The sequence below is a fragment of the Notamacropus eugenii genome, chromosome 4 (genome assembly GCF_028372415.1).
Source record: "Notamacropus eugenii isolate mMacEug1 chromosome 4, mMacEug1.pri_v2, whole genome shotgun sequence".
NCBI classification, from domain to species: Eukaryota; Metazoa; Chordata; class Mammalia; order Diprotodontia; family Macropodidae; genus Notamacropus; species Notamacropus eugenii.
In genome coordinates, this window is record NC_092875.1 from 338,382,578 (window position 1) to 338,398,903 (window position 16,326).

A 16,326-nucleotide genomic window follows, 5' to 3' on the forward strand; every position below is an offset into this window, starting at 1 on the left:
TCTCATCTCCACCATCTACCCCTGCATTGTGTAATTTTTTCTTGCCACTTTGATGTGAGATAGCTTGCCCTATTCTATCCCTACCTTTCTCCTTTTCCCAAAAGACTCCTCTCTCACCCCTTAATTTTACTTTTTAGATATCATCCCTTCATATTCAACTCACCTTGTTCCCTCTGTTTATCCATCTATCTATCTATCATCTATCTATCTATCTATCTATCTATCTATCTATCTATCTATCTATCTATCTATCTATCTATCTATCTATCTATCTGTCTATCTATCAATCTATCTACCTATCCATCTACCTACCTATATGTGCTCTACCATAATATTGGAATGCTCTCATGAGTTAAAAATATCATCTTTCCATGTAGTAATGTAAATGGTTCAACTTTAATAAGTTTCTTATGCATTCTCTTTCCTGTTTACCTTTTCATGCTTTTCTTGACTCATATTTGAAAGTTAAATTTTCTATTCAGCTCTGGTTTTTTTCATTAAGAATGCTTGAAAAGTCTTCTATTTCATTGAAATTCCATAATTCTCCCTCAAGGATTATACTCAGTTTTGCTTTGTAGGTGATTCTTGGTTTTAATCCTGGCTCCTCTGCCCTCTGGAATATCATATTCCAAGCTCTTCCATCCATAAAGGTAGAAGCTGATAGATCTTGTGTTATCCTGATTGTATTTCCACAATACTTGAACTGTTTCTTTCTGCCTGCCTTCAATATTTTCTCCTTGACCTGAGAACTCTGGAATTTGACTACAATATTTCTAGAAGTTTTCTTTTCAGGATCTCTTTCCAGAGGTGATTGGTGGATTCTTTCAATTTCTATTTTACCTTCTGGATCTAGAAGATCAGGGCAGTTTTCCTTGATAATTTCTTGAAAGATGATTTCTTGTCTCTTTTCTTTTGATCATGACTTTAACATAGTTCAATTATTTTTAAATTTTCTGTCATGGATCTATTTTCCAGGTGAGTCATTTTTTTTCCAGTGAGATGTTTCATATTGTTTTCTATTTTATTAATTCTTTTGATTCTGTTTTATAATTTCTTGATTTTTCATAAAGTCATTGCTTCCATTTGCTCCATTCTAATTTTGAAGAGATTGTTTTCTTCAGTGAATTTTTGAACTTCCTTTTCCATTTGGGCAATTCTGTTTTTTAAGGCATTCTTCTTCTCATTAACTTTTAGAACCTCTTTTGCCTTTGGATAAGTCTATTTTTAAAGGTGTATTTTTCCTCATTATTTTTGGGGGTCTCCGTTAGCAAGCTGTTGACTCATTTTTTAGGATTTTCTTGCATCGCTCTCATTTCTATTCTCAATTTTTTCTCTACTTCTCTTACTTGATTTTCAAAATCCTTTTGGAGCTCTTCAATGGCCTGAGACCAATTCACATTTTTCTTGGAGGCTTTGGATGGAGGAGCTTTGAATTTCTTTTTTTTTTTTTTAATTTAACTTTTAACATTTATTTTCACACAATTTTGGGTTACAAATTTTCTCCCCTTTTATCCCCTGCCCCCCCAGACCCAAGCTTTCTAATTGCCCCTGTGACCTATCTGCTCTCTCCTCTATCCTCCCTCCCTGCCCTTGTCTCCATCTTCTCTTTTGTCCTGTGGGGCCAGATAGCTTTCTTGACCCCTTAACCTGTATTTCTTGTTACCCAGTGGTAAGAACATTACATTTGGTCCTAACACTTTGAGTTCCAACTTCTTTAGCTCCCTCCCTCTCCACCCCTTCCCTTTGGAAGACAGGCAATTCAATATAGGCCATATCTGTTTAGTTTTGCAAATGATTTCCATACTAGTTGTGTTGTATAGGACTAACTATATTTCCCTCCATCTTATCCTGTCCCCCATTACTTCTATTTTCTTATGGCCCTTTCCCTCCCCATGAGTGTCGACCTTGTATTACATTCTCCTCCCCTCCCCTCCCCTCCATCCTCCCCCCCACCCTGCTTGTGTCCCTGTCCCCCACTCTCCTGTATTATGAGATAGGTTTTCCTATCAGAATGAGTGTGCATTATATTCTTTCCTTTAGTGGAATTTGATGAGAGTAGACCTCATGTTTTTCTCTTGCCTCCCCTCTTTATCCCACCACTAATAAGTCTTTTGCTTGCCTCTTTTATCAGAGATAATTTGCCCCATATAACTTCTCCCTTTCTCCTCCCAATATTTCTCTCTCACTGCTTGATTTCATTTTTTTTTAAGATATGATCCCATCCTCTTCAATTCACTCTGTGCACTCTGTCTCTATGTGTGTGTGCGTGTGTGCATGTGTGTGTGTGTGTACTCCCACCCAGTACCCAGATACTGAAATGTTTCAAGAGTTACAAATATTGTCTTTCCATGTAGGAATGTAAACAGTTCAACTTTAGTAAGTCCCTTATGACTTCTCTTTGCTGTTCACCTTTTTATGGTTCTCTTCATTCTTGTGTTAGAAAGTCAAATTTTCTTTCCAGCTCTGGTCTTTTCATCAGGAAAATTTGAAAGTCCTCTATTTCATTGAAAGACCATTTTTTCTCCTGAAGTATTATACTCAGTTTTGCTGGGTAGGTGATTCTTGGCTTCAGTCCTAGTTCCTTTGACTTCTGGAATATCCTATTCCATTCCCTTCTATCCCTCAATGTGGAGGGTGCCAGATCTTGTGCTATCCTGATTGTATTTCCACAATACTTGAATTGTTTCTTTCTAGCTGCTTGCAATATTTTCTCTTTCACCTGGGAATTCTGGAATTTGGCCACAATGCTCCTAGGAGTTTCTCTTTTTGGATCTCTTTCGTGCGGTGTTCTGCGGATTCCTTGAATATTTATTTTGCCTTCTGGTTCTAGAATCTCAGGGCAGTTTTCTTTGATAATTTCATGGAAGATGATGTCTAGGCTCTTCTTTTGATCATCGTTTTCAGATAGTCCCAGAATTTTTACATTGTCTCTCCTGATTCTGTTTTCCAGGTCAGTTGTTTTTCCAATAAGATATTTCACATTATCTTCCATTTTTCGAATCTGCGTGGTATGTTCTGAGATATCTGTCTTTCTTATAAAGTCCTTAGCGTCCATCTGTACCATTCCAGTTTTGAAAGATCTATTTTCTTCAGTTAGCTTTTGAATCTCCTTTTCCATTTGGTTAATTCTGCTTTTGAAAGCAATCTTCTCCTCATTGGCCCCTTGCACCTCCCTTGCCAACTGAGTTAGGCTAGTTCTCAAAGTGCCAATTTCTTCAAGATTTTTTTGGTTCTCCTTTAGCAGGGAGCTGATCTGCTTTTCATGCTTCTCCCTCATCCCTCTCATTTCCCTTCCCAGTCTTTCCTCCACCTCTCTAACTTGATTTTCAAAATTCATCTTGAGCTCTTCCATGGCCTGAGCCCATTGGGTGGGCTGGGACACAGAATCCTCGATTTCTGTGTCTTTGCCTGATGGCAAGCATTGTTCCTCCCCATCAGGAAGGAAGGGAGGAAGTGTCTTTTCTCCGAGAAAATACCCTTCAATAGTTTTATTTCTTTTGCCTTTTCTGGGCATTCTCCCCAATCAGTGACCTGACCTCTGAATGTTCTCCTCACACCCACCTCGCCTCCTGGTCCTTCCAGCCAGCGTTTGGGGACTGAGATTCAAATGCTGCTTCCTGCCTTAGGGTTTTTGGCGGGGGCAGGGCTGCTATTCAGTGTGAGAATTAAGTTCAGGTGGTCAGGGGCAGGGCCGCCTCTCTGGCTCAGTTCCCTCAGGGGGTTTATGTACAGACCTTCCACAATGGATCCAGGCTCCAGCCCGTTTGGGGAGCCCCTGTCTGTAGCCGCCTCTCAGCTTCTATCTCCTGGGGGGGCCCGAGCCATGGGGGCACCCCACTCTCCTCTCAACCCACCAAAGAGACTCTCTCACCTACCCCCGTCAGTCACCTGTTGGTGGGGGGGCTAGTGCCGCCGCTGGAGATCCTGTCTCTGGAGCCTTCTCGGATCTGTACCTCTCGGAGCCGCGGCCGCCGCCGCCGCAGGTCCGGGCTGGGCTCCACGTCTGCAGCGCGACGGACCTTTTGCGAGAGGTTTGCAGGTCCCTCTGTGGGTGGGGGGACCCGCGTGGCCGCTGGAGATCCCGTCCCTGTAGCCCTCTCGGATCTTTTCCTCACGGTGTCGTGGCCGTGGCAGGGCTGCCCTCTGCTCCCCGTCCCGGCGCCCAGTCCACGGCGTGAAGGACCCCCTGTGAGAGGTTTGCAGGTCTCTCCGGAACAGAAATCTCCCTTGCTCCAATATTCCGTGGTCTCTGGGTGCACGAGCTTTGAATTTCTTGTCTTCTTATGGTTGCATGTTTTGATCTTCTTTGTCACAAAAGTAAGATTCTGTGATCTGAGTTTCCTTTGTCTCTGTTGGCTCATCTAGTCAGCCAAACACTTGACTTTTTAAACTCTTTGTCAAGGTAGGACTCTGCTTCCAGTGGGGGTGGAAGTGGGAGTGGGTGTGCTGTCCCAAGCTTCAGGGCTTTTTTATTAGTCACTCAATCCCTCAATTTCCTTGGGCACAGAGCTCTGGAAGCATCCTTTTCTACTGCAGCCATTGTCAGTGCTAGCACCTCCCTTCCCCCAATACCATGGCCAGACCCCAGTCAGATCACTCCTCTTTCACCTGGGGTCCACAGAGTTTTGCCACTGACATTTTATGCTATCTTTGATGTTTGTGGGTTAAGAAAACTGGACACTACAACAACTGCCAGTATTTCTTTCTCCTTGAGGCCTGCCCTATGTGTGCTCATGCGTCCCACACTGGACTGTATCCTGCTCTCAATCCAGTGCAATGTACCCTTCCTGTCAACCTTCCAGATTGTCTTGTTCTGGACATTTGTTTCATGCTGTCATTTTGTGGGCTTCATAGTTCTAGAATTTGTTTAGAGTGATGTTTTACAGGCATTTGAAGGGGTTTGGGGGAAGCTCAAACAAGTCCCTGCTTTTACTCTTCCATCTTGCCTCTGCCCCAGGAGATACAGAATCTTTTTTTTTCTTACCAAATAATTCCCAAATAATTTATTTGTTTTCAGTATTCAACAACCACTTGCATAAGTTCCATATTTTCTCCCTCTCCTTCCCCAAGATGACATGCAATTTTATATGGATTCTATACATACATTCCTATGAAGCACATTTTCACATTACCCATGTTGTATAAAAGAATTAAAATTAATGGGTGAAACCATGAGAAAAACAATACAAAACAAAACATAACAAAGGAGAAAATAGTCACTACATTCCATGCTCTAATTCCATAATTTTTTTTCTCTGGATATAGATGGCATTTTGCATCATGAATCCATTGGAAATGTTTTAGGTCCTTGCATTGCTGTGAAGTGCAATGTCTATCAAAAACAGTCCTTGCACACTGTAGCTGTTGCTGTATATAATGTTCTCCTGGCTCTGCTCGCTTCACTCAACATCAGTTCATATAAGTCTTTCCAGGTTTTTCTGAAGTCCTCCCATTCATCCTTTCTTATAGCACAATAGTATTCCATTATATTCATATACCATAAGTGTTCAGCCATTCCCCATTTGATGGGCATCCCCTTGATTTTCAGTTCTTGGCCACGCCGAAAAGAGCTGCTATAAATATTTTTGCACATGTAGGTCCTTTTCCTATTTTTATGATCTTTTTGGGATACAAACTTAGAAGCAGTATTGCTGGGTCAAAGGGTATGCACATTTTTATGGACTTCAGGCATAGTTCCAAATTGCTCTCCATCAGCTCATAGCTCCACCAGCAATGAATTAGTGTTCAAACTCTGTCACATCTTATCCAACATTTACCATTTTCCTGTTTTATCATGCTAGCCAATCTCTTGGAGGTGATGTGGTATGTCAGAGTGTTTTGATTTTCAGGAGATCCTGAATCTTAAGCAAGAAAATGGCACTTTGAAAATTAGAATTGGGAAAGAGGAAGTCAGTGAAGTTATAAGATAAAGAGATAATAAAATAAAATATAAATAATGAAATAATAGAAGATAAGGTGAAACATCTTATAAGAAAACAACTAATCTAGAGAATAAATCAATAAGACAAAATATAAGAATAATTGGACTATTTGAAAGCTGTCTGTCAAAGACAACCTATGAAAATAATTTTGTTACAATAGTGCAAGAAATAATTAAGTAAAATTTCCTTGAAACATTAGAACAAAAGGGGAAAGTAGAAACAGAAAAAATTCACTGATAGCCACCTAAAATAAGGAAAACTCATAGGAACATTATAGTCAAATTCCAAAAACCTCAGCTCAAGAATAATTATATTAAGAGCTACAAGAAAATAAAACAACTTAAATATGACAGTGCCACAGTTAGAACTGCATAAGACCTAGCAGCAGTGATACTAAAGGACCACAGGTCTTGGAATACTATATGTTGAAGAACAAATGAACTGAGTTTTGACCAAAAATATCATACCCAGAAAAGGTAAGCACAATCTTGAATACAAAAAACAAGCAAAGAAATTTAATCACTTACCAGACTTTCATGACTTTATACAAAAAAAACAACTGAACTTAATAGAAGATTTGACATACTAGAGCCAAGAGAAATATGTTACATGCCAAAGACTAATTATAAGGGATTCAATAAGGACAGACTTTTGCCTTTTATGCATGTAAAATGTAAAACATAAATCTAAGATTGTTGTTAATAATTGGGCAGGTCCTAAGAAAGACTGGAGTAGACCTGGGTATGTCTTTAAAAAGGAAAAAAAAAACATTTAGGAACAACTAAAAAGAGTAATTATCTTGTACAAATGAGGTTTAAGAGGAAGAATTGACATAGAGGAATTAGAGGGCTATTAGTTCTGGAAGCCTACTTTCATCAGAAATGGGTTCAAGAGGGAACAATACATGTATATCTAGTAGAGTATGAAAGGTTATTAAATTCAGAAAGAAATAAAATTTTAAGGGGAAAGGGAGGGGTAAGAGGATGAGAGAGAGATCTCTGGAGGGGAAGGTAAATGAACTGGTTAAAGGGGGATATAGAAGAGTCTTTAGATTTAGGGAAATGAGAGGATAAGAATAAGAATCAAAATGATCTTTGGAGTGGGGTAGGTTAAGTAATAGGAAGGCAAGGTAGTGGGTAGAAGAAAAGTAGAGGAGTCAGGACCTATAGGAGATAAGAGTCATGCACAAACATAAAAAGCAAAGATCAGGAGTAAATTTTGTTAGGGAAAGTATATGTCTATATATATACATGTACGTAGGTATTATATTTATTTATGTATTTATATATATACATATATATGTATACACACACACCTGTGTGTGTGTATCTATACTTACAAATAAATAAACCTACACTTCATTGTAACCTTTGTGAGGGAAGAAGGGGAGAAAGGGGAGAAAGACAAAGTAAAAAGTGCACAGCAGAGAACAAAAGAAAACTAACAAGAAAAGAAAAGATGGGGGGCAGAGCCAAGATGGCAAAGTAGAAAGACATACATACGCAAGCTCCGAACCCACAGCCCATAAAATATCTGTAAAAAAGAACTCCCAACAAATTCTGGAGCAGCAGAATCCACAGAACAACAGAGCAGACAAGATTTCTGTTACAGAGAGCCCTGAAAACAGACATCAAAGGTCCATCACACTGCGGACCTGGAGCAGAGCCCAGCCCTGCCTTGGCTGCATGGCGCTGAGAGGAGCAGATCCCAGCAGCCTTCAGGGAAGGAATCTACAGCAGCCTCGTGGGTCCCTCCACCCACTGTCCCCAAAGGTTGGTGAGAGGGTCTTCTCAGCTTGCCAAGAGGGAAGTCGGGTGCCCCCATAACGCAGGCCCCCTCAGGAGGCAGCAGCAGAGGCAGGAGCAGAATGGGGCTCCCCAAGCAGGCAGGAGCTCTGATCCATTGTTGAAGTTATCTGCATAAACCTCCTAAGGGAATTGAGTCCCTTGTGGTGGCCCTGCCCCCACCTGAGCACCTGAATTTAATCTCACACTGAATACCAGCCCTGCCCCAGCCAAAAGCCCTGAGGCTGGGTAGCAGCATTTGAATCTCAGACCCCAAACGCTGGCTGGGAGGATCTGGAGGCCAAGTGGTTGTGAAGAGAATATTCAGAAGTCAAGTCACTGCCTGGGAAAATGCCCAGAAACGGGAAAAAAAATAAGACTATAGAAGGTTACTTTCTTGGGGAACAGGTATTTCCTCCCTTCCTTTCTGATGAGGAAGAACAATGCTTACCATCAGGAAAAGACACAGAAGTCAAGGCTTCTGTATTCCAGCCCACCCAATGGGCTCAGGCCATGGAAGAGCTCAAAAAGGGTTTTGAAAATCAAGTTAGAGAGGTGGAGGAAAATCTGGGAAGAGAAATGAGAGAGATACAAGTAAGGCACGAAAAACAAGTAAACACACTGCTAAAGGAGACGCAAAAAAACGCTGAAGAAAATAACATAGAACAACTACAAAGAAGTAACTCACGGCGAATTCTGCACCCAGAGGCCACAGAACATTGGAGCGAGGGAGATTTCTGTTCCGGAGAGACCTGCAAACCTCTCGTAAAAGGTCCTTCGTGCTGCGGACTGGGCGCCGGGACTGGGAGCTGAGTACAGCCCTGCCGTGGCCGCGGCACCGAGAGGAACAGATCCGAGCGGGCTTCAGGGACGGGATCTCCAGCGGCTGCACAAGTACCTCCACCCACAGGTGACGGGGGTCGGTGAGAGAGTCCCTTTGGCGGGTCGAGGGGGGAGTGGGGTGCCCCCATGGCTCAGGCCCCCTCGGGAGACAGAAGCTGAGGGGCAGCGGCAGACCAGGGCTCCCCAAGCAGGCAGGAGCCTGGATGCATTGTTGAAGGTCTGTGCATAAACTCCCTGAGGGAACTGAGCCTGAGAGGCAGCCCTGCCCTCACCTGAGCATCTGAATTTAATCTCACACTGAATAGCAGCCCTGACCCCGCCCAAAGCCCTGAGGCTGGAAGCAGCATTTGAATCTCAGACCCCAAACACTGGCTGGGAGGATCAGGAGGTGAGGTGGGTGTGAGGAAAATATTCAGAGGTCAAGCCACTGGCTGGGAAAATGCCCAGAAAAGGGAAAAGAAATAAGACTATAGAAGGTTACTTTCTTGGTGAACAGGCATTTCCTCCCTTCCTTTCTGATGAGGAAGAACAATGCTTACCATCAGGCAAAGACACAGAAATCAAGGCTTCTGTGTCTCAGCCCACTCAATGGGCTCAGGCCATGGAAGAGCTCAAAAAGAATTTTGAAAATCAAGTTAGAGAGGTGGAGGAAAAGCTGAGAAGAGAAATGAGAGACATGAAGTCAAAGCATGAACAGCAAATCAGCTCCCTGCTAAAGGAGACCCAAAAAAATGTTGAAGAAAATAACACCTTGAAAACTAGCCTAACTCAATTGGCAAAAGAGGTTCAAAAAGCCAATGAGGAGAAGAATGCTTTCAAAAGCAGAATTAGCCAAATGGAAAAGGAGATTCAAAAGCTCACTGAAGAAAATAGTTCTTTCAAAATTAGAATGGAACAGATGGACGCCAATGACTTTATGAGGAACCAAGAAATCACAAAACAAAGCCAGAGGAATGGAAAAATGGAAGATAATGTGAAATATCTCATTGGAAAAACAACTGACCTGGAAAATAGATCCAGGAGAGACAATTTAAAAATTATGGGACTACCTGAAAGCCATGATCAAAAGAAGAGCCTAGACATCATCTTTCATGAAATTATCAATGAAAACTGCCCTGAGATTCTAGAACCAGAGGGCAAAATAAATATTCAAGGAATCCACAGAACACCGCATGAAAGAGATCCAAAAAGAGAAACTCCTAGGAACATTGTGGCCAAATTCCAGAACTCCCAGGTGAAAGAGAAAATATTGCAAGCAGCTAGAAAGAAACAATTCAAGTATTGTGGAAATACAATCAGGATAACACAAGATCTAGCAGCTTCTACATTAAGGGATCGAAGGGCATGGAATAGGATATTCCAGAAGTCAAAGGAACTAGGACTAAAACCCAGAATCACCTACCCAGCAAAACTGAGTATAATACTTCAGGGGAAAAATTGGTCTTTCAATGAAATAGAGGATTTTCAAGCATTCTTGATGAAAAGACCAGAGCTGAAAAGAAAATTTGACTTTCAAACACAAGAATGAAGAGAAGCATGAAAAGGTGAACAGCAAAGAGAAGTCATAAGGGACTTACTAAAGTTGAACTGTTTACATTATGGAAAGACAATATTTGTAACTCTTGAAACTTTTCAGTATCTGGGTACTGGGTGGGATTACTTACACACACACGCACATGCACACATACACACACATATAGAGACAGAGCACAGAGTGAACTGAAGTGGATGGGATCATATCTTTAAAAAATGAAATCAAGCAGTGAGAGAGAAATATATTGGGAGGAGAAAGGGAGAAATGGAATGGGGCAAATTAGCTCTCATAAAAGAGGCAAGCAAAAGACTTATTAGAGGAGGGATAAAGAGGGGAGGTGAGAGAAAAACATGAAGTTTACTCTCATCACATTCCACTAAAGGAAGGAATAAAATGCACACTCATTTTGGTATGAAAACCTATCTTACAATACAGGAAAGTGGGGGAGAAGGGGATAAGCAGGGTGGGTTGGATGATGGAAGGGAGGGCAGTGGGAGGAGGTAGCAATTTGAGGTCAACACTCTTGGGGAGGGACAGGATCAAAAGAGAGAATAGAAGTAATGGGGGATAGGATAGGATGGAGGGAAATATAGTTAGTCTTATACAACACGACTATTATGGAAGTCATTTGCAAAACTACAGAGAAATGGCCTATATTGAATTGCTTGCCTTCCAAAGGGAAGGGGTGGGGAGGGAGGGATGAAGAGAAGTTGGAACTCAAAGTTTTAGGAACAACTGTCAAGTACTGTTCTTGCTAATAAGAAGTACAGGTAAAGGGGTATAGAAAGTTATTTGGCCCTACAGGACAAAACAGAAGATGGAGACAAGGGCAGAGAGGGAGGATAGAAGAGAGAGCAGACTGATGACAGGGGCAATTAGAATGCTCGGTGTTTTGGGGTGGGGGGAGGTGACAAAAGGGGAGAAAATGTGGAACCCAAAATTTTGTGAAAATGAATGTTAAAAGTTATATAAATAACAAGCATAAAATATAAAAAAAGAAAAGAAAAGATGGATAGCTCTCAATACAATGTGTAGTATTTATTATACAAGCTTTTATGAAATGGTAATTTCTTGCTATATATTTTGAATCCTTTCTTATTTTCTGCTGTGCACATGATATGTTTTTCTTACTTTGTTTTTAAATTTCAATATATAAGCTCATGATACGTTTCTTTTTCTTTTCTATATTGTGTATTTGAGTTTGGATGTTTGAGTCTAAAATAATAACAATTTTTTAAAAAGCATAAGAGCAAGCACACCACTCTACTTCACCCCACTGGTGACTGAGAAAGTGTGAGAGCATGGTCCATATCCAGAACCTGTGTAAGTATGCCACATGGAAGTGTTGTGAATTACTGATGAACTTCTCTGGCTACCAAATTTTGCCATGATCTCCCACAAGCCCTCATGACTGACAGTATCAAAGGTTTTGATTAGATTGAAAAACATTGTGTCTATTCTGTTCCTGGCATTTCTTCTGGAGTTTCAGGCAGCAAGCATCATGTCAACCATTCCTCAGCCCCTTCTGAAGTCACATTGTCTCTCAGGTAGATGACCATCTTCCAGGCAAAAATTGAGCCAATTAAAGAGGACTCTGGCAAGCATTTTGCTGGCAGTGTTGAAAAGAGACCCTGATTTAATTGTCAAAGGACAACCTATTTCTCTTTCTTTCATAGAGTTAGATAAACGGATAGTGAATTCTGGGTGATAACCTCCTCTTGCCACATAACCCAGAAGATTTCTATCAGCTTTTGTATGAGCAATGGAGCACCTGCCTTGAGATCTCTGCTGGAAAGAAATTGGTATTAGGCACTTTGCCACAAGAGGTGAGCATAATGGCATTCAAAATGTCTTCTTCTCTTGGAAACTCAACTGGAGAGAGATTGACATGAACCTGAGGTATATGGTCAATCAATTCAACATTTGCTGATGATGGTCTGTTGATAACATTATGGAAGTGTTCATCTCACCTCTATGGGATCATGTCCTTATCACTGATCAGTATGGCTCCATCAGTAATGAGTAAGTAAGATTTAACAAATGACTTTGGCCCATAAATAGCCTTCAAAACATTGTAGAAATGCTTTGTATGATTGTTATCAGTATAAAACTGAATTTCAGCTGTTTTTCTACTGATCTACTTATCCTACATATCACTACACTTTGTTTGCATTTTACTTTTGATGGAGTTAAATGCTGCCTTTAGAGATGGAAAATTTTTTTTAAAAAAATACTCTGATGTTAAACCCTGTGGAGTTCTTGTTTTTCATCTAGTAGCTTCTGAATTTTCAAATAATCTTTATCGAACCAATTTTGATGCTTGTGAGTGTTCTGTCCTAGATCTCTTATTTTGTTTTTCTTTTTTCCTGACATCATCTAATGAAAAACAGTACAGTAATTGAAGAGAACTTGGGGCTTCTCCTTATAATTACTGGTGTGTGTGCTTTTTATATTATTTTAGGTAAAGAAGATTAATCTGGAAGTTCTGATCCTGAGCTTCCAAAAATCAGGAGAGCTAGTATCCAAAAGTCCAGGAGTTAAGGTGTCTAGCAAATACAGGAGTTCATGCATTAGAGTCTGTATGGATTTTGTGTCTAGCCCAGGATCAATGTCTCAAGCACCAAGAAACAACTTTTAGCACCCAGCCCAGTTGTAGCCGATCTGTCACTGAGGTTCTGGGGAAAAGTTTTTGATTTAGTTATTGTTATATCATCAAAGTAAATATATTTTTCTAAAAGTTAAATTGATAATTAATTGGTTAGATGGAACTGGGACATGTCACTGATGTGGACAGTGGAGGGAACACTCCAAGAGTAGGGGCTCAAGTTACTGACATTAGGGAAGAAACACTACAATCTCATAACTGTGTAGGGAGGGATGGATGTGAATATGAGGAGGTGGATGTGAGTGAGAATACCCACTGAATTGTAAGGAGAGTTGACCAGGTAAGAGAAGAAGCAAGTAATAAGGAGAATTGCGGACAACTTTCCACTTAGCCTGAGGTGAGATGAGACAAAGATAATTTATTTTCTCTTTAATTCTTGCAAATAATGATAACACCTTCCTGATGTCAAGGCTCTCTGAGAATAAAGCACAAGCAACAACCTGTGAGTAGTAATGGTTGCCCCCTGGGGATCCAACTAGATCATTCCACTTGGGCAATGCAGATCTTTCTTTCCTTCTCTCCCTCCTCTCCTTCCTCTCTGTCTGTCCATTTAGGAAATCATAACATTAGCTACAGGTGCTCTGCCCAAAGAAATATAAATTTTGATGACTGAAACCTAGCAAGATGTTTTGAAGTTTACAGGCTAGATTTCTCCTTTATGGTATATACTCTAAACTCTGGCAATCATTGATTGGCCAACAGGAGGTCCCAGCCCAAGCCTGGCTAGGTCATTGTTTGGATCTGGTGGTTCAGAGTGAGTATATTTAGCAATTGTTTTTGTTTTGGCAAAGAACCCTGAGTGACTTCCCCTCCCAGAGATTGAACTCTTCCAGGAGCTGTTAAAAGTTGGTTCAGTACAAGGGAAGTAAAGAAGCTATGGAGGCAGAGGAGAAAGCAGGTTAGGATGCAAGTGTGAACTGCATCATAAGATTTTGGAGTATATGGATACAGAAAGAAGGAACAGAGGCCTCATAGTGAGCTTTGATCAAGGATAGGAGGCTCTTGGGAGAACTTCATTCTCTTATCAAGGGTCATGTCCTCCAGGAAAGGAAATCATTCAAAGGGAAGAAAAGCAAGAGGCTTCTGGAATAGCTAGCATTCAGGGTAAACAAATAGGTTCAAATTTATAGGCAAGATATACTGCTTTTAAGATGGATAAGTGCTAAATGTAAAGACATAGAGTAAGAATGGACACTGATTCATATTATATAATATCTTTCATCACACTACACCATTTTTATAAATTGAGATCTCATGAATTAACTCAATTGAAAAAGATGATTTTTTTTTAAAAGAAAATTCCCTACCAATCGAACATCAGCAATAACAACAGTAATAGGAAATGGAGAACTAGGTGTGAGCTGTGAAAACATGAATAAAGTAAATGAACAGTTTTTAGGGAAAAAACGTACCACAAAGAATGCTATTGAAGTCAAAAAGCTGGATGAAAGGGACAAGAGTAGGACACAGGAGAGATCCTGAATGAACTATTACCTGGATAGAGACAAAAATAAATCAATAAATTATTCCATTAATTAATGATCTTTTAATAATAAATTAAATAACTGTATCAAATTAAGAGAGGTAATGAGTTCCCCAACACTATAAGTAGTATGTTATAGTGTGAATTTATTTCACATATATGATGGAGTAGAAAGCTACTGGGATTCATGTTATTATTACTGTTCAGTCATTTCAGTCAAGTCTAACTTTTCATGATCCCATTTGAGGTTTTCTTGGCAAAGATACTGGAGTAGTTTGCCATTTCCTTCTCCATCTCATTTTATAGATGAGGAATTAAGGCAAGCAGTTAAGCAACTTACCAAGGTTCACACAGCTAATAAATGTCTGAGGCCAGATTTGAACTCAGGAAGATGAACCCCCTACTAGAGTTCATACTTATTCTCAAATTCCATGATTCTATAATTGAAAGACTTTGTTTTGTTCACTTAGTATTGCCTTTGTGAATTCTTCCAAAAGAGGTATTAGGTTAGAATTAAATCTATCTGACTACCTAAATAGTGTTTATCCATTGAAAATAATTTTAGTCGTCTTCTAGATTTCTATTCTTTAATGAGGAAGGAAGTACACAAGCATTTATTAAACATCTATGTTACGTGCCAGACATTATACTAAATGTTTTACAAATATTATCTCATTAAATCCTCACTACAATCTTGGGAAAGAAGTGTAATTATTATTTTCATCTTACAGTTGAGACAATTGAGGCAGACAAAGGTCATGTGTCTTTCCAAAAGACAGAAAGCTAATGAGTGTCTAAGATTATTTGAATTCAGGTCTTCCTGAATCTAGGCTCAATGCTCTATCCACTGAGTCACCTAGAAACTTTTAAGGAGGAGTATTCCAAGGTATATATACAAGTCCTCCCTACTTTATCAACAAATGCCTGTGTCTTAATGACCAAACATAGCAAATCTTCCATCGTATATTCCTATTCTATTTAGAGACCATATAGGAAACTAGCGAAAATCTTCAGCAAACATATCTCTCTCTATTTGTATTCTTTAAAGAGTTGAAGTAGAGGATAATCCAAATGGCAACAAAATGCTTCACAGTGCAAATGAGTAGACCATAGGAACATTGGAAATGAAGAATTTTTCAAATTCTTTTCAAATTTTTCAAAAGAAGTGATAGAAAGAATGTCTAGCAATGTGTGGTGTTAGGGAAAAAATATGGGGAGGGTAAAAAAATTGGAAGCAGATAGGGAGTAAATACATAATACATTTTGGTAAATATGTACATATATAAATAAATATATATAAATACACACACATATATATCTACAAACACAAATGCACACACATACATCAATATATCTATGTCTATATCTATCTATCTATGGATCTATCTATCTATGTACCTATCTACCTCTGTACCTCGGTAGAAACAAACTAAATTTCTCCATTTCCAGAAGAAATCAAAGAATGACATATGATATTCTAAAATCAAAGGAACTCAAGATGTAACCCAGAAAGCACAGTGTTCATAGGCAAATTTAATAATAAAAGGAAGGACCCACAAACAAAAGATATGGATTGTAAAGGAACTACATAATAACATTCTAGCTATTCAATGGATAAGAGAAAAAATGAAAACAATTAAAAACAATATTAGAGAATACACTAACATTTCTGTGATGTAAGTAAAAAAGCTAGAGTAAAAATTGTATCACTGAAAAGTTGTATTAACAGAATTTGAAAAAAGATTAATAAATTAAGCATACAATTTAAAAGATATAAAAGAAAAATCAGATATAATAGTTACAATGAGCAAATATTGAAAATTAGAGAATTAGATAAAATAAGAAGCAGTAATTTTAGAAATGCCAAACAAAAGTGAAAGTTAGTTATTTGAAAAAAAGATGTAAAATTGATATATCTTTACCTAACTTGATAAAAATAATTTTAACAAAGTAACAAAGATTATATCATAAAAGATAAATGAAAATAACTATTATAACTTACTCTATAAAATTATTTGCTTGAAAAAACTGAAACATTTTTAAAAATGTATTATATAGAACTATATTTTTAAAAA